Genomic DNA, 14,717 nt, shown 5'->3' with positions numbered 1-14,717 from the left:
TTATTTTTAACTGAGGTAATATGAATCAACTATACACTCTAAATAAATGTTGAATGAAAATGAAAAAAAAAAGCATAATATATCACCTTCAATTACATTTTATTAACAAAACCATTTTCCTTTAATGAAAAAAGGTGGGGAATCTTCTTTTGTCAGCATTATGGCTTACCTCAATAGTTAAAAGGTGGCAGTATAAACACTACATCCGACAGAGACAAAAAGGCTGAATGGATTTATCTGATTACTACCAAATGGAAAGTGAAATAAACAAGCGCAAATATATTAAAGAATTTTTAGTGAAAAGAACATTAGAAAAATGATTTTAAAAGGTTTTATTCACTGCAACACTATTTTTAGACATCTCAATTGCATAACAAAAATATTATCACCATGTCAACCAGTTTTCAAATTGCTACTTGACCAGATATGGGTTGCATGGAAACGTGATTTACAAGTACAGCTGATATGTACCCATAGACTGCTGGACATCTTTTAACCAACTTGAATTAAATGCCTTTTTATCTCAGTGTGAAAATAGAAACTGACACGTTTCTTCGAAATTTCATAAAGAAACCTACAAGGATAAAAAGAAATGTGCATGTTTAGAGAAGTCAGAGGAGACCTAAAAAATAATTTTGCATATTATTTATTTTCATCATTTCACTATTTCATTACTGTTTTCATTATTGCCTTTCAACCCTTTCTCCCCAATAGTAAGAATAAATTTTGCAATTGGCAAATAAATCCATGATGTCAGAAATTTAAACTGTCATGCTTAAATTCAATAACATAGAAAAGATACACAAACCAAAGATAGACAAAACAAGTTGACACCACTGGTATTTACAGAACACTCCATCCAACACCAGTCAAAAATACACCTACTCAAGTGCATCACAGTATTTACCAAGACAAATCATAGTCTGGACAAGAAAGCAAGTCTCAATACATTTAAAAGGAATCAAGTCCTACAATCTATACTCTCTGGTGATAATGGGGTTAAATACCAAATCAGTGAATATAAAGATCTCTGGGAAATCCCAATACTTGAAAATAGTTATAACAAAATAATTAATAATCTATGGATCAAAGAAAAAGAAAAAGTGATGGGCCTCCCCGGTGGTGCAGCAGGTTGAGTGCAGCGCTGTGAAGCTGTCCGCAGTCTCTGCAGCATGACTGGCTGGCCAGAGAGATACCCACATGGCACGGAAGACCTCCCCTCAGCAGTATATTTTGTCAGTCTGCTTGTTCTGCTCCCTGTTCTGGCTCTGGTGAATTCTCTCACCCTCCCACGCCTCTGGCCTGTACACCATCTCTTGTATAAATAAATAAATCTTTAAAAAAAAAAAAGAAACAGTGAAATTTAAATAGGTTGAACTTAATAAATGTAAGTGAGTAAATATAAAAGCACAATCTAAATTTGTGGGATGATACCAAAATAGTTCTTAGGGCTTAATTAATAATACTCACTGCCTACATTAGAATGAAAAGAACATTTCATACCAGCGAATTCAGAACCAAAGGCCACATTTTGAAACATAAACGAATTTCAAATTATGCAGAGGAAAGAAAATAATATATATTCAGCTAATGATAAATAAAACAAAATGCAGAGAAAACACAACTGATCACCCACTTGTCAGATTGGTCAGCAAAAACAGCGAACCAGTAATTAACAATGATGATTATTTAAAAACTTTTTTTTTCTTTTACTTTCTAGAGTCCTCTGACCTACACCTCAAACTTCGATCCTTTCTCAGCTATTTGCTATGAAGTTAGGCTTCACTTCTGTCTTTTTCCCTTCTATTCTAAAAATCTGATTTCTATGAATGCACATTTCATTATTTTTCTTTTTCTTCCCATTTTCTTTCTTGAATATTGCTTTTGTGCCTTGGCCTCCCATTTTATATAGAAAATTGCCTCCTTTTCTGTCTCTGAAATCATTCACTGACACTTTGCTTCCTACAAATATGGCTGTGTGATTTTTTTTTTTACCTTCAGTAGCTCCTTCCCTTGCTTTTGAAGATAGTGTGACAAATCCAATTAACAAAAAAAAAACAAAACTGATCACTCTATGAAAACATTCCTATTAGTATAAACATGAAGGCTGATTTTGTAACACATTGACCATTATTCCATTATTATAAGCTTTGTCTAAATTCTACAACTAGCACATTCTACTTGAATATGCCCACTAAGCTATATTTGAGCTTCACTGAATTTGGTAATTTTTTTTCATATCTTATGGTTTGGGGTTACTAAGATATCCCAATTTCATTGAAAATTTAGTCCATTTTTGTCTTTTGCTCTCCTTGTTATTTTTGGCTAACTACCAAGAGAAGAAATCACATTTAAATTGGATATTTCTTCTCTTTTAAAGTATACTTTCTAATAAGAAGTTTATGAAGCATATTGGAGCTACAAGACTAACAGTTGTTTGTTTGGGAAATATTAAAGTAGTTTTAGTTAAGAATTTAGAGATGAAAATATTAAAAGCTAATTGGCATTTCAAAAGATTTTTCGTGACACATTGATACAACATCACTTTAGTAAGTAAGATTAATACAGAGTGCTACAAGTTAATTTTATTGTTATACCACTTATTCCAGTATGTATTATTAAACTGACATATATATCATCCTATCAGAAAATGGACACATGGAAAATATGACAGTCTTGGCTAAGTACAGACTAAAAAAATAAAGAAAGAAAACTGTCACAAAATTTTAATTAGACAATATATGAAATCTTTGGCATCAAACTGCCCTATAGAAAGTAATGAAAATTTTATAACTAAAATCTTTGCATTCTGGAAAACAATCAAGAAATTTTTTAGGGCCTCCCTGGCGGTGCAAGCACCACACTATGCAGCAATCCGCAGCCTCTACAGCATAAGTTCTATCCCCAGCAGGCCAGGGAGAAACCCACATGGCGAAGCAGACCTCTCCTGTCTTGTCTGCTGCTCCCCTCAGCAGTGTAATTCGGTCAATCTGCCTGTTTTGTTTCCCACTCTGTCTTTGGTGAATTCTCTCACCCCCCGCATCTCTGGCCTGTACCCCAACTCTTGTATGCATAAATAAATAAAATCTTGAAAAAAAGTATTGTTTTAACTAAAATCATTACTAGGTATGAATTGGTTTTTGTTATTTTGGATTTGCAGATATTAGGGTTAAACCCATGAGTTTTCTGATTTGGAGAGAAAAAGCAGAAAATGGACATCCACTTTTAGAATTATATATTATCCTTCTTCAGTGTCTGATAAAATCATCAAACCAAGCACATACTTTGTGAGCTCTAGGAAATCCATTATCATGCTTCTTTTAATCATTTGAATATATTGGTAGTCTTTTCTGTTTCAGTTCCAATTCAAAGAATGCTTTTAACTTCAAATGGTTTCCAAGACTATTTTTTTGAAATAAAGGAAATTTTTTCCCATAAAATGTTGAAAGTATTGTAGAAAGTACAAGATTTATAAATATGTTACTTGGGGATATTGGACGATCATTCCAACTAAGTATTATAGTACAGCCTCTCTGATATTTAGCTAGATTGATTGATTATATTATGTTTGCTCTTTGTGTAAATCACTAAGAATAATTTTAGAAGTATTCTAGGTTTCAATAAATAATGCAGATACCATGTAAAATATTCAAAAGAAACAAAAGACAATCAGTTCAACTCTACCTTTCAGCTATAGTCTCCCTCTCTAGAGACAACCTACTATTTGCAGTCTCTCATAGAGGTGGTCTTTTCAAATAAATTACACACACACACACACACACACACATACTTATAAACACAAACTGTAGAAATCTATGTACCTTTTTCTGTACCTTAGATTTTCTATTTCAATTACTCCAGAACAAATGAAAATTCTTTATTCTGCTGAATAGTGGCAAAGTATTGTATGAGTGTGTCATATAATTAGTCCTCCATTGTTATTCACTGAGATTATTTCTAATCATTTGCTATACTATCACTGTTGATAATATTCTTTTACATGTTCTTTTACATTGTTGACAATATTCTTTTACATATATTACATATTCTTTTACAATATCATTTCACACATGTGCAAGCATGTTTGTAAAAAAATATCCATTTTAAATTTTGGTAGGTATCATGAAATGGTTTTTATAGAATTCTAAAGACGATGTCAAATTTGACTTTCAAGATCATTGTATGAGAGCATTTATTTTCCCCCAAATCTCACTGATACATTTTCAAATATCCTGACTTCTCTTAATCTACAAGGTTTTAAAAAGTGTTTCTTTTTAGTTTGAACTTAAACTTCATTTCTCTCTTTCAATATAAAACAAGTTTACATAAGCCAACCCCAACTCAACCTTAAAGAGTCCTTGCTAAAAATTTACATGTCCTTTCTTATTGTTCATCATCTTTACATAATTTTATACAGAAATATATATATAGCCAAATAAATGCTAATTCAAATATATATAACCATTTTTGTTTTATAAATATGTAATAATGCTATTTATACTTGTTTTTACTCAGTTATAACAACAAGATAATTAGCTTTATATTTTTCTAGATAAGATATAAATATAAATTATTCAGTCATTCCACTATTGTTGAACATTTACTTTGTTCTCATATTTTTAACCTTATAAATAACTATACCAAAATGTTAGTTCATGTCTTTATATACCAAGACAAGTTTATTTGTTACATTCTGGAATATATTAATTTGCTTATATTGGTATCTATGCCTTAATTCTCTTTTTAACTCAATTATTTATGCTAATAGCAGGATATTAGAATATATCCTAATTCTTGGTTAGACAAGTCCCTTTTTCACATATTACTTTGCTCTCCTTGTACATATATTATTTCACATATATCTTATAATTATATCTAGTTATAAAAGATTTCTATTGAGAGTCTTCAGAATTACATTAAATCTATGTGCTAATTTGGGAAGACTTAAATTTTACTGTGTCTTTCCATTAAAAACTGGGCTATGAATTTCTACTTGTTCAGATCTTGTTTTATGTTCTTTATACAAGGTTATTTTAGTCATAAAGACCTCATGATCTTTCTCCCAAATTCATTTTATGACAGTATTAGAGATTAAGTATTTTTAATTTGTATTTCTCTGTGCTAATTTTAAGAATACCAAATAAATTTTGAGTTTTATATATTTATCTTGTAGCCAGGCACTTTACTATATTGTTATTGATGCTAAAAATAAAAACCCCACAAGATTATCAGTTTTTAATGCATAGCAACATGTCATAAGGAACTGAATTCTGCCAAAATCATATGATTTTGTAAGTGATTGCTTGCCTTGTTGAGCCTCAGATGACAGTGCAACACTGTAGAGGATCCAGCTGAAACTGTGAGATAACTACATGTACTTAAGCAATTAAGTTTGTGGGAATATTGTTATGCAGCAATATATAATGCAATTATCAAAGTACAGTTTTATTTAATTATAATTAATAGATGCTGCCTACACTATTTGTGGGAAATTATTGGTGTTTTCTTTTTCTTCTTGATAAATGCATAGAAAAAAATACAATTTTTGAATGTGCTATTAAAATCTGTAAAATTTGTAAGATACAGATTTCAATGTATGCCACTTAGATAAACTATATTCATTATTTTATTAATGCCTTTAATAGGATTTTATGCCTTTTTATCCATTTAGTTTATTGAATTGAAGGAGCTAAATTATATATATATATATATATTTTTTTTAAGATTTATTTTATTTATACAAGCACTGGGTACAGTCAGAAGCGCGGAGGGGTGAGAAAATACACCAGAGCCAGAGCGGGGAGCAGAACAGACAGACAGACGAAATACACTGCTGAGGGGAGCAGCGGGCATGGCAGGAGAGCCATGTGGGACTTGCAGGCCGGGGATCGAACTGGCGCTGCAGAAGCCGCAGGCAGCCTCGCAGCCCAGCGCTCAACCACTGCACCACCAGGAGGCCCGCTAAATTATATTCTATTACTCATTATGGTTTTCTGGGTTTTGTTGCTTTTGATTTATGAACTTTCTCCAACTGTTATTTGGTGCACTGATATTTATAATTGAAGGCTTTATGTGCTTTTCCTTTTCACTATAAAGTATCTTTTTCTGGTTTAATATTATTTTCCCTAACTTTAAATATTAATGTATTTTGAATGTGATTCCTCTCTTCATATACCCCTAGCATATCATTACATATATTTTTATTTTTATATTTCTGAGTTACTTTGTTTGAGATGAATCACCTAAGTGTTCATGTACATATGTATATATGTATCTATATATGTATATATCTATATATCTGTGTGTGTACATTTTATGCATAGTAAATACATATACCCTGTGTTTTATGTTTTTCAACCAATTTTCCTTTACAGAGGAATTTAGCTCATTTACACTTAATTGATATAGAAAATAGATATGATCTTACAACTATTAACATATTGCCTCATATGCTTTTCTATTGTATTAAAAATGTCTATTGCTATGTAATATTCATTCCCTATGATTTCTTTGTGTATTCTTTAAAAGATAAACTTAAAAGCAATACTTTCTCATCGTTCTGACATCCACTCCAAGACTAACCAATGTTATTATTTTTATCATTAAAAGAGAATTATGTAATTCAAGTAGATTCCAAATTTATTTTTAAAAGTAGAAACTACTGATGATAGTAGAAATGTAAGATACACAAATACAAAAATAATTACTATTCCATAATTCTACTTATGTACAACAGATCATTGCCTTTCCTGAAAAACAAATCATCAGGTCTAAGCAACTTCTTCATTGTGCAGAAGCCTTGTTTTCCTTTTTGACTTCTCAGTGTTTATTCACTTTCTTCCCATGCCTTTTTTCAACTATCTATGCACATTAGCATTGATCCAAATTTTCAGTCAAGTCATATCTCTTCATGTTCAGAAAGTTTTCCATTACATCTATAGATAGACCTCTAAGTAGTGGTTTCTTATCTACATTGATTTATTATATATGGAGTTAGATTTATTCTGTAATTTCTTCATTAAGATGAACATACTTTGTAATTTTAACAAATGCTTTTACTTTCTCAGAATTTTGCTAGGACTTGGGATGACAAGATAAAAAGTTACATGGTCACTTATCTTGAAGAACTCACATTAAGTAGAATTTTTTTTTAAAAATATTTATTTATTTATGCATACAAGAGCTGGGGTACAGGCCAGATTTGTGGGGTGGTGATAGGATTCACCAGAGACAGGGTGGGGAGCAGAACAGGCAGACTGACCAAAATACACTGCTGAGGGGAGCAGCGGGCAAGACAGGAGAGGTCTGCTGTGCCATGTGGGTCAGCTCCCTGGTCAGGGATTGAACTCACGCTGCAGTGGCTGTGGATTGCTTTGTAGGTTGCGCTTTAACCCCTTGTGCCACCAGGGTGGCCCTGATAGAATTTCTTAAATAATTTTTAAGTCCACTGAAAATATCTCATTTTGAAGAATATGTCAACTCAAAGGCAGTTAAAACACTATACAAAGACAATTTGCTCAGCAATGCTAATAACAATGATTTGATTACATTTCACATTAGAGAAAGCAGAGAGAATATTAGCAAAAAATTCTTAAATTCTTTTAACTCAAAATTTTGTGTTTCCCATGCTTTTTTCAAAACAAAATCAATGGACATTCCATCTTCATTCATTATTCTTTTCATACTGAAGATAATTTAAATTTTTCAAGTGTTCATTAAAACCCTGCTGTGTTAGGGTTTCTTTTTAAAGATTTATTTATTTATGCAAGCGCTGGGGTACAGGCCAGAGGCATGGGAGGGTGAGAGAATTCATGAGAGACAGAGCAGGGAGCAGAACAGGCAGAAGGACCAAAAACACTGCTGAGGGAAGCAGAGGACAGGACAGGAGAGGTCTGCCGTGCCATTTGGGTATCTCCCTGGCCAGCTGGGAATTGAACCAGCGCTGCAGAGGCTGCGGACAGCTTCACAGTGCTGTACTCAACCCGTTGTGCTACCGGAGAGGTCCCTCCCTGTGTTAGGGGACCTCCTGCTTCTCTTAATTGTTCACTGAGTGGTAGAAAGTGAGGGAAACAGAGAGACAACATCTATGTACATAATAGATGAATGATATAAGAGGAAGCAATATCACTGATGCAGTGACAAAAGGAAGAAATTCCTTTAAACCTTTCCAGGAGGTAAGGAGAGAGAGAAAAATGATGAATGTGATAGTTTGGTTATTCCATACACTAGACAACCATTTCCTTAGTGTCAGTTTATCTCTTGTCCCAGCACAGTTATTAATAATATTTCATTTTATTCTTAAAAGTTTCCTTATTTGGACAACAAATTGCATGGTCATTCCATTAATATAGGTATATATTAAGTTAATCAACAAGACACTGTATAGATTTTGACTATATAGAATACTCATACACTATGCTACCTAAACATTTTAATACCTTTTCAAAGAAACTATATCTAAAAAAAAAAAAGAAGAAAGAAAGAAATTCCTAAAAATTAAATATGCCTGCCAAATCCTAGCAATCATTTATGGGGAAGCAGAGCAGAACAATGAAAATAACAGTCCCATAACATACAGTGCAATTCACACTATCTTACTGGGAGAATTCTGGATCCCAGGTACTCCACAGGAACAACACACATACATGGCTGATGAGAGAGGGTAAACAGTGCATAGGAAAAATCAAAGTCATAGGACCTATTTACTAAACCATTAATTCTAGCCATAACAAAAAATACTTCAGAAACAATTACATTTGATCACTGTCAGACAAAAACTGAAGGTGGGTGACAGGCTAAAACATGATACCAATACTTTGTTTGAAATCATAGTAGATATCAACAATCAGTTCCACAGACTATGAAACAAAACCCAAAATTGGAACTTAATTCTTGATTGTTTATTTAACTTTAGAATCCAATATAAACCCTATTCTACGGTCCCCAATATAGGCCACCCTCAAGTGCTGTAACATCTGTCAGACTTCACAAGGCTGTGCTGCATAAGGAATCACCTCAAATATCAGTGGCTTAAAACAATGAATGCTTATTTCTTCATTCAGTTATTTAACAATAACTTTGTTCTAGGTCATTGTTCAGATATGCAATTTACCTATTTCTTCAGAGAAAGCCAGAGGTAAAATTGAACTAGTCACATTTAAAAATTTGCTTAGGAGGGACAAATGTCATATTTCATTAACCAAAATAAACCACACAGTCAATTCTGTGACACAGAAATATAACCTTACCACAAAACAAAGGAAGAAAATATTTTTCCAATAATCATAAAATATATCATAGTCATGCGCTATCATTATTTTTCAGTTTGTTTTTATGCCACTCCAGCTGCCTGGACTGGTATTCCTAATCATTTTATTGCCAAATTCTCCCATCTTTTAAGTCAAATCAAATGACTTCTTAAGTTCTTTACTAATGGTTTCTAGATACCTTGTCTTTACTTTGTCTAATCTTCTGTGCATTTATACTTATCCTTTATTTTGACATAGAATGATTGTTTGTATCCTAATATATTTGTTTCCTGTCCTTATGCCTTGTGTTAAGGCCAAGTACCATACACATACCCTTCTTTGATTCAATTAGCACTATGCAAATATAAAACACAACATACACACTTGTTGAATGAATCATTCACTATTACCTTTCCCCTTTTCATTACAGTATAGGTTCTGAAAGATAAAAGACTAAGTAGGTTTGCCAGCTGCATGAAAGTATGTCTTGAGAAAATAATTTAACCTGAGTCTTATCTAAAAACTATGAGTAAATCCTACGTCAAAAAGATTAGATGGTATATAAAATGTGCTCAGGACAGTGCCTGGTCCATAGAAGATGTTCAGAAAACAGTAGCTATCATTATTTCTAATACTGTTAGTGATTTTTATGAATCTTTGCTCCATTTGATAATTTGCAAAATTGTAAATGGAGCTAGTGTCAGCCTGTGGCTATGAAATAAAATCAATTAATTCCCCACCAAATAAAACTTGTGATGACAGCCTCAGAGAGAACTCAAACCAAGAAAGGTTTTGTTTATATAAATGTTTACGTAAATGTAAAAATAATCTCAGAAGCTAAGAATAAAGACAAGTAATAAAACCTTGGACAAAGGCAGGGATTCAGAGTTACATTGTGTAAGAACATATTTGCAAGCTCTTTCCAAAACTCTTGGACAAAAAATGTTGAAGAGCACCCTGAGATTCAGGCGCCACAATACAACAATATATTTTTCTTACAGAAACAAAAGTTTTAAGTAAGCTATGACCAATATTCTAAAGCAAGTTGTGCCAAGTCTTTTGTATCACCTCAAAAAAAGGTGAGGGAACTACTGCATCTTCAAAATGTTAAGCTTAAATCACTTTTCCTTTTAGAAATCACCATCATTTGTTTTCTGTGTTTTGTACAGGACTTAAGACTCTGAGTCCCTAAGTTAATTAAATGGTTTTGATTTAATATCACCAAGCTCTTTCAACTTCTGCCTTGAGCAGAGAAGTGATACTGGACTTGACATATAGAAGTTTCATACTACTGAAGCTCAAGCAGTAAATACCAGGGAAATGCTAAATTTTATTGCTCTCCACACCCTATTTGGCAATGAGGATAGGAATCCCCTATTATTTGTGGTTAAATTCTTCCCATTTATTCCATGTCTTAGAAGCCTATAATCACATTAAAATCCTATAACTCCAATGATGATAAACAAGGTTAAAACTAAGTATCATAATTAATTTAGGGAAAAGTAACTAATTACTCATATCAATGAATTAAATTCATTCTAAAAGTGCCAGAAAATTTAGAGTATAAATTGAAAGAATCTTCTTTTAAAAATAGATTTTTATTAATATATAGTTTTTCTAATTAAATTGGCATACTATTTCAAATCCTATAATTCTATGGAGTTTACATAACCTCATGAAGTCGATTTTTTTTAAAAATTATCATTCATTTATTCATCATACACTTATTGAATAATCATATATATCAAGTGTATTAATTTCCTATTGTGATTGAAAAATCAACTGCCACAGACATAGTGACTTAAAACAATAGAAATTTAGTCTTTTACAGTTCTACAAACTAAAAGCACAAAGTGACTCTTAAGGAATGAAAATATAGGTGTCAGCACATTGGTTCCTTCTGGAGGATCCAGAGAGAATTTGTTCCTTTCCTATCCCTTTCCTAGAGACTGCTCACATTCTATGATGCCTGGTCATATCATTCTCATCTCTGTTTCCATATTCATATTTCCTCTACTGTAGTGAAATCTCCCTCTGTTCCCTTTTTCTAAAAATTTCTATCAACTTATTACAAGATCACCTCAAGTCCAAATGATCTAAAATATCTAAATATCACCAGATCAAAAGTCCATATATTATCTCAATTAAATGTAATCCTTATTAAAGTACCAACATTTTTTAAAGAAATTGAAGAAAAAATTTATATGTATGTAGGATCACACAAAGCCACACACAGCAGAAATAATCCTGATGGAAAAGAAGAAAATGGAGTTATGTTACCTCACTTTAAACTATACTGTAAATCAATGGTAATTAAAACAATAAGGTATTTTGAATAAAATAGATACACAGATCAATGAAACACAGTCAAAATCTCAGAACTAAATCCATGTATGCATTAATACTTAATTCATGAATAAGGAACCAGTGAGAGGAGAGTCTCTTTAACACACATTTCTGGAAAAACTGGATGATCACATACACAAGAATAAAATGGATCACTAACTTCATGCATACAAAACAATTAAAAGTGGATTAAGGACTTAGTTATAAGATCTACAGCAATAAAACATACACAAGATGACACTGATGATACATTTTATGATATCTATGTTAAAAATGATTTTGGAAACTCAACCCATATAGCAAGGGAATAAAAGCAAAAATAAACAATTTACTCCAAATTAAAAAAAATTATAAAGTGAAAAAATCAGCTAATTAAAAGGACATCTTACTGAATTGGACAAAATAATTATACAATATAAAATGGACAAGAGGTTAACATCCAGGACATATAAAATCTTACTAATTGAACAATAGATAAACAAGTAAACCAATTAATAAACGGGAAGTAGATCTGAACAGACAATTCTCCAAAGAGGATATCCAGAAGACCAATAAATACAAGGGGAAATGGTTGCCTTCTCTTTTAATAAAGGAGATGCACTTCAAAACCACAATATTATCTCACATATGTGAAAAAGGCACATATTAAAAAGACCACCACCAAGTGCTGAAGAGACTGCAGAGAAAGGAAAATCCTATTACACTGTTTGTGAGAATGAAAACTGGTGCAGCGATTTAGAAAGCAATTTGGATTTATCTAAAAAATTAAAAACGGAAATACCATATGACCAACATTCCTACTCTTGGGCATCTATCCAAAGAACATGTAACAATCAACTCAAAAAATATATTCTTTACAATGTTTATTGTAGCCTTATTTCTTCTGAGTACTCAGCAGCAGTGTTTTTAATATCATAGTTCTAATAATCTGCTTAAGTTAATCTTTTTCTATCTTGTTTTTAATAGTTCTTGCAGACTGTTTCAGTTACACAATGTGAAAGTCACTTCCACAATTTTAGTTATTTGTTATAGTAGCACACTACTTTTAAGTACCAAATTCTTCTTTTTTAATTATTTTAATTCTGGGATTACAATTTTGCACCTCCATATGTGCACACATTCCACTTGCCCTCCACCAAACCACCTGTGCTAATACCCCATCTGCAAGCCTCCCTCCTCTTCAAATCCCTCCTCCCTGTTCTTTCTAGCAATGATTAAATTATTTTACTAAGTTCAAAATTTATTAGTTATATTTTTTCCTGTGTATGTTTTTTGTTTGTTTGTTTGTTTGTTTTTTAATATCCCACAGGTGAATGAAACACTCCAATATCTATCTTTTACTTTTGGATTTATTTCACTTAATGTGATCACCTCAATGTCCATTGATTTTGCCCCCAAATCCACTATTTCATTTTTAACAGCTGTGTAGTATTGCACTGAGTTTATAGTCACAGTTTCTTAATCCATTCATTTGTTGGAGGTCACTTAGGTTTATTCCGGGGTTTGTTAATTGTGGCCAGTGCTTAGCTCGGGTTTCCCATGGGAAAGTCTTAGGTATCTATAAAGGAACTTGAGTCTTCCTTTGAGCAAATATTATCTTTTTTTTGTAGATGTGGTTAGGGAAGAAGGTGTTCCCAACCTCTCTACTCCACCATGTTGTGGGTTGAGTCCAACATACCAAATTCTTTACTAGTTTCCTGTTGTAACCATAATGAATTGCCACAAACTTAGAGGTTTACAATAGAATTATTTTTCTTTTTCAGTTCTGCAGACCAGAAGTCCAAATGCTGTCTTCTAGGATGAAAACCAAAGTGTCAGAAGGAGGCTTCAGGGGAAAATCTGTTTCTTGCCTCTTCCACTTACAGAGCTTATTGACATTCTTTAGTTCTTGGCCATATCAGTCCAATCTCTGCTCTTTAGTCACATTGCCCAGTCCTTTACTATAGTCAAATCTCTTTCTGCACCATTCCTATAAAAATACTTGTGATTATATCTAGGACTAATCCAAGATAATCATGCCATGTCCAGATACTTAACCATATCTATAAAGTCCCTTTACCATAGAAGATAACACAGTCACAATTCCAGAGTTTCAAGAGATTAAGAAATGCATATACTTCTGGATCATTACTTTGCTTATCATGCTAAGCATTTTTCCAGTTGCTTGTAAACAGTCTATTTAGGAAAATGGCTCCTGTCTTCAATTTCCATTCTAATATTTTTATTTTTAAACATACCTTTTAATAGCATTAGAATCCATACCACTAATGAAGACCCTGAAAAGCAGTAAGTCTCCTGCCTGAGCAAGGACAGGTGTCAAAAGTTCAAGTACAAGAAGCCAGAAAAAGGGAAGCCTTGAAAGTGAAGAAATTGCTGTACCATGTAGCCAGCAATTTTATTCCTTTCCTGCTGTGGCAGATATAAATCCTAAGAACATCAGTGAACTCTGCCATAAACATAGCTGACATGGAGAGTACAGGGTAAGAAAAAAACTAAAACAGTATACTGAATGCAGCATAAAGGTCATGCATATCAAAGATCTTTTAACTTTCCTTTTGAAATTTCTTTAAATTTACTCTTCCTGACTCGATAATAATAAATTCTAGGAAGCACTACTTACCTGACTTAACAACGTCTAAACAAGATTCTATTTATAACTTGATAAAAATGTATAATCCACTATGCACATCTACAACTTCTATTTCTCCATCTTTGAAGAGTTTTTGAACTTCGCATTTATATCTGATAGATTCCTATTTGAACGTGAATTCTTAATATTTTATGAGAGTCCCATCTTGACTTTCCATATATGAATATAGCTAGACCATATTGTTTCTCAGAACAGATACTCTCTTTATGTGAGCATCTAACATCTGTCTATAGTGATGAGAGTGCAATCTTTATGAGTAGGCCATAAAAATTTCACATTGATGAAAAGAAGCTGTCTTTTGAAAATAGGCATTTTGCAACATTTTCCCAAATCTCAAAGCACATACATAAATAGTTTAGTAGAGAGTGACATTCTGTGTCAGTTAAAGCTATAGAATTTGGGGCATCATTTATCCACTCTATATTCTATGGTAATATTATTGTGTGACTCTATTAGAACTAACCAAAAAAGGG

General features: G+C 32.4%; 1 long non-coding RNA gene across 2 annotated transcripts in view; it reads right to left on the bottom strand.

Annotated features, from left to right (window-relative positions):
• Positions 1-346: 346 nt before the first annotated feature.
• LOC129145643 (uncharacterized) overlaps positions 347-14,717 on the bottom strand; it is a 254,837-nt gene continuing 240,466 nt past the window's right edge. For both annotated transcript variants that reach the window (XR_008551492.1, XR_008551491.1), the window contains one exon: positions 347-574. This is a non-coding gene — a long non-coding RNA (uncharacterized LOC129145643). The remainder of the gene's footprint in view (positions 575-14,717) is intronic.

Source organism: Talpa occidentalis, unplaced genomic scaffold (genome assembly GCF_014898055.3).
Source record: "Talpa occidentalis isolate TD23 unplaced genomic scaffold, MPIMG_talOcc4v2.1 talOcc4.13, whole genome shotgun sequence".
NCBI lineage: Eukaryota > Metazoa > Chordata > Mammalia > Eulipotyphla > Talpidae > Talpa > Talpa occidentalis.
The sequence above is the reverse complement of the archived record's forward strand: the minus strand, read 5'-3'. Positions and strand labels throughout refer to the sequence as shown.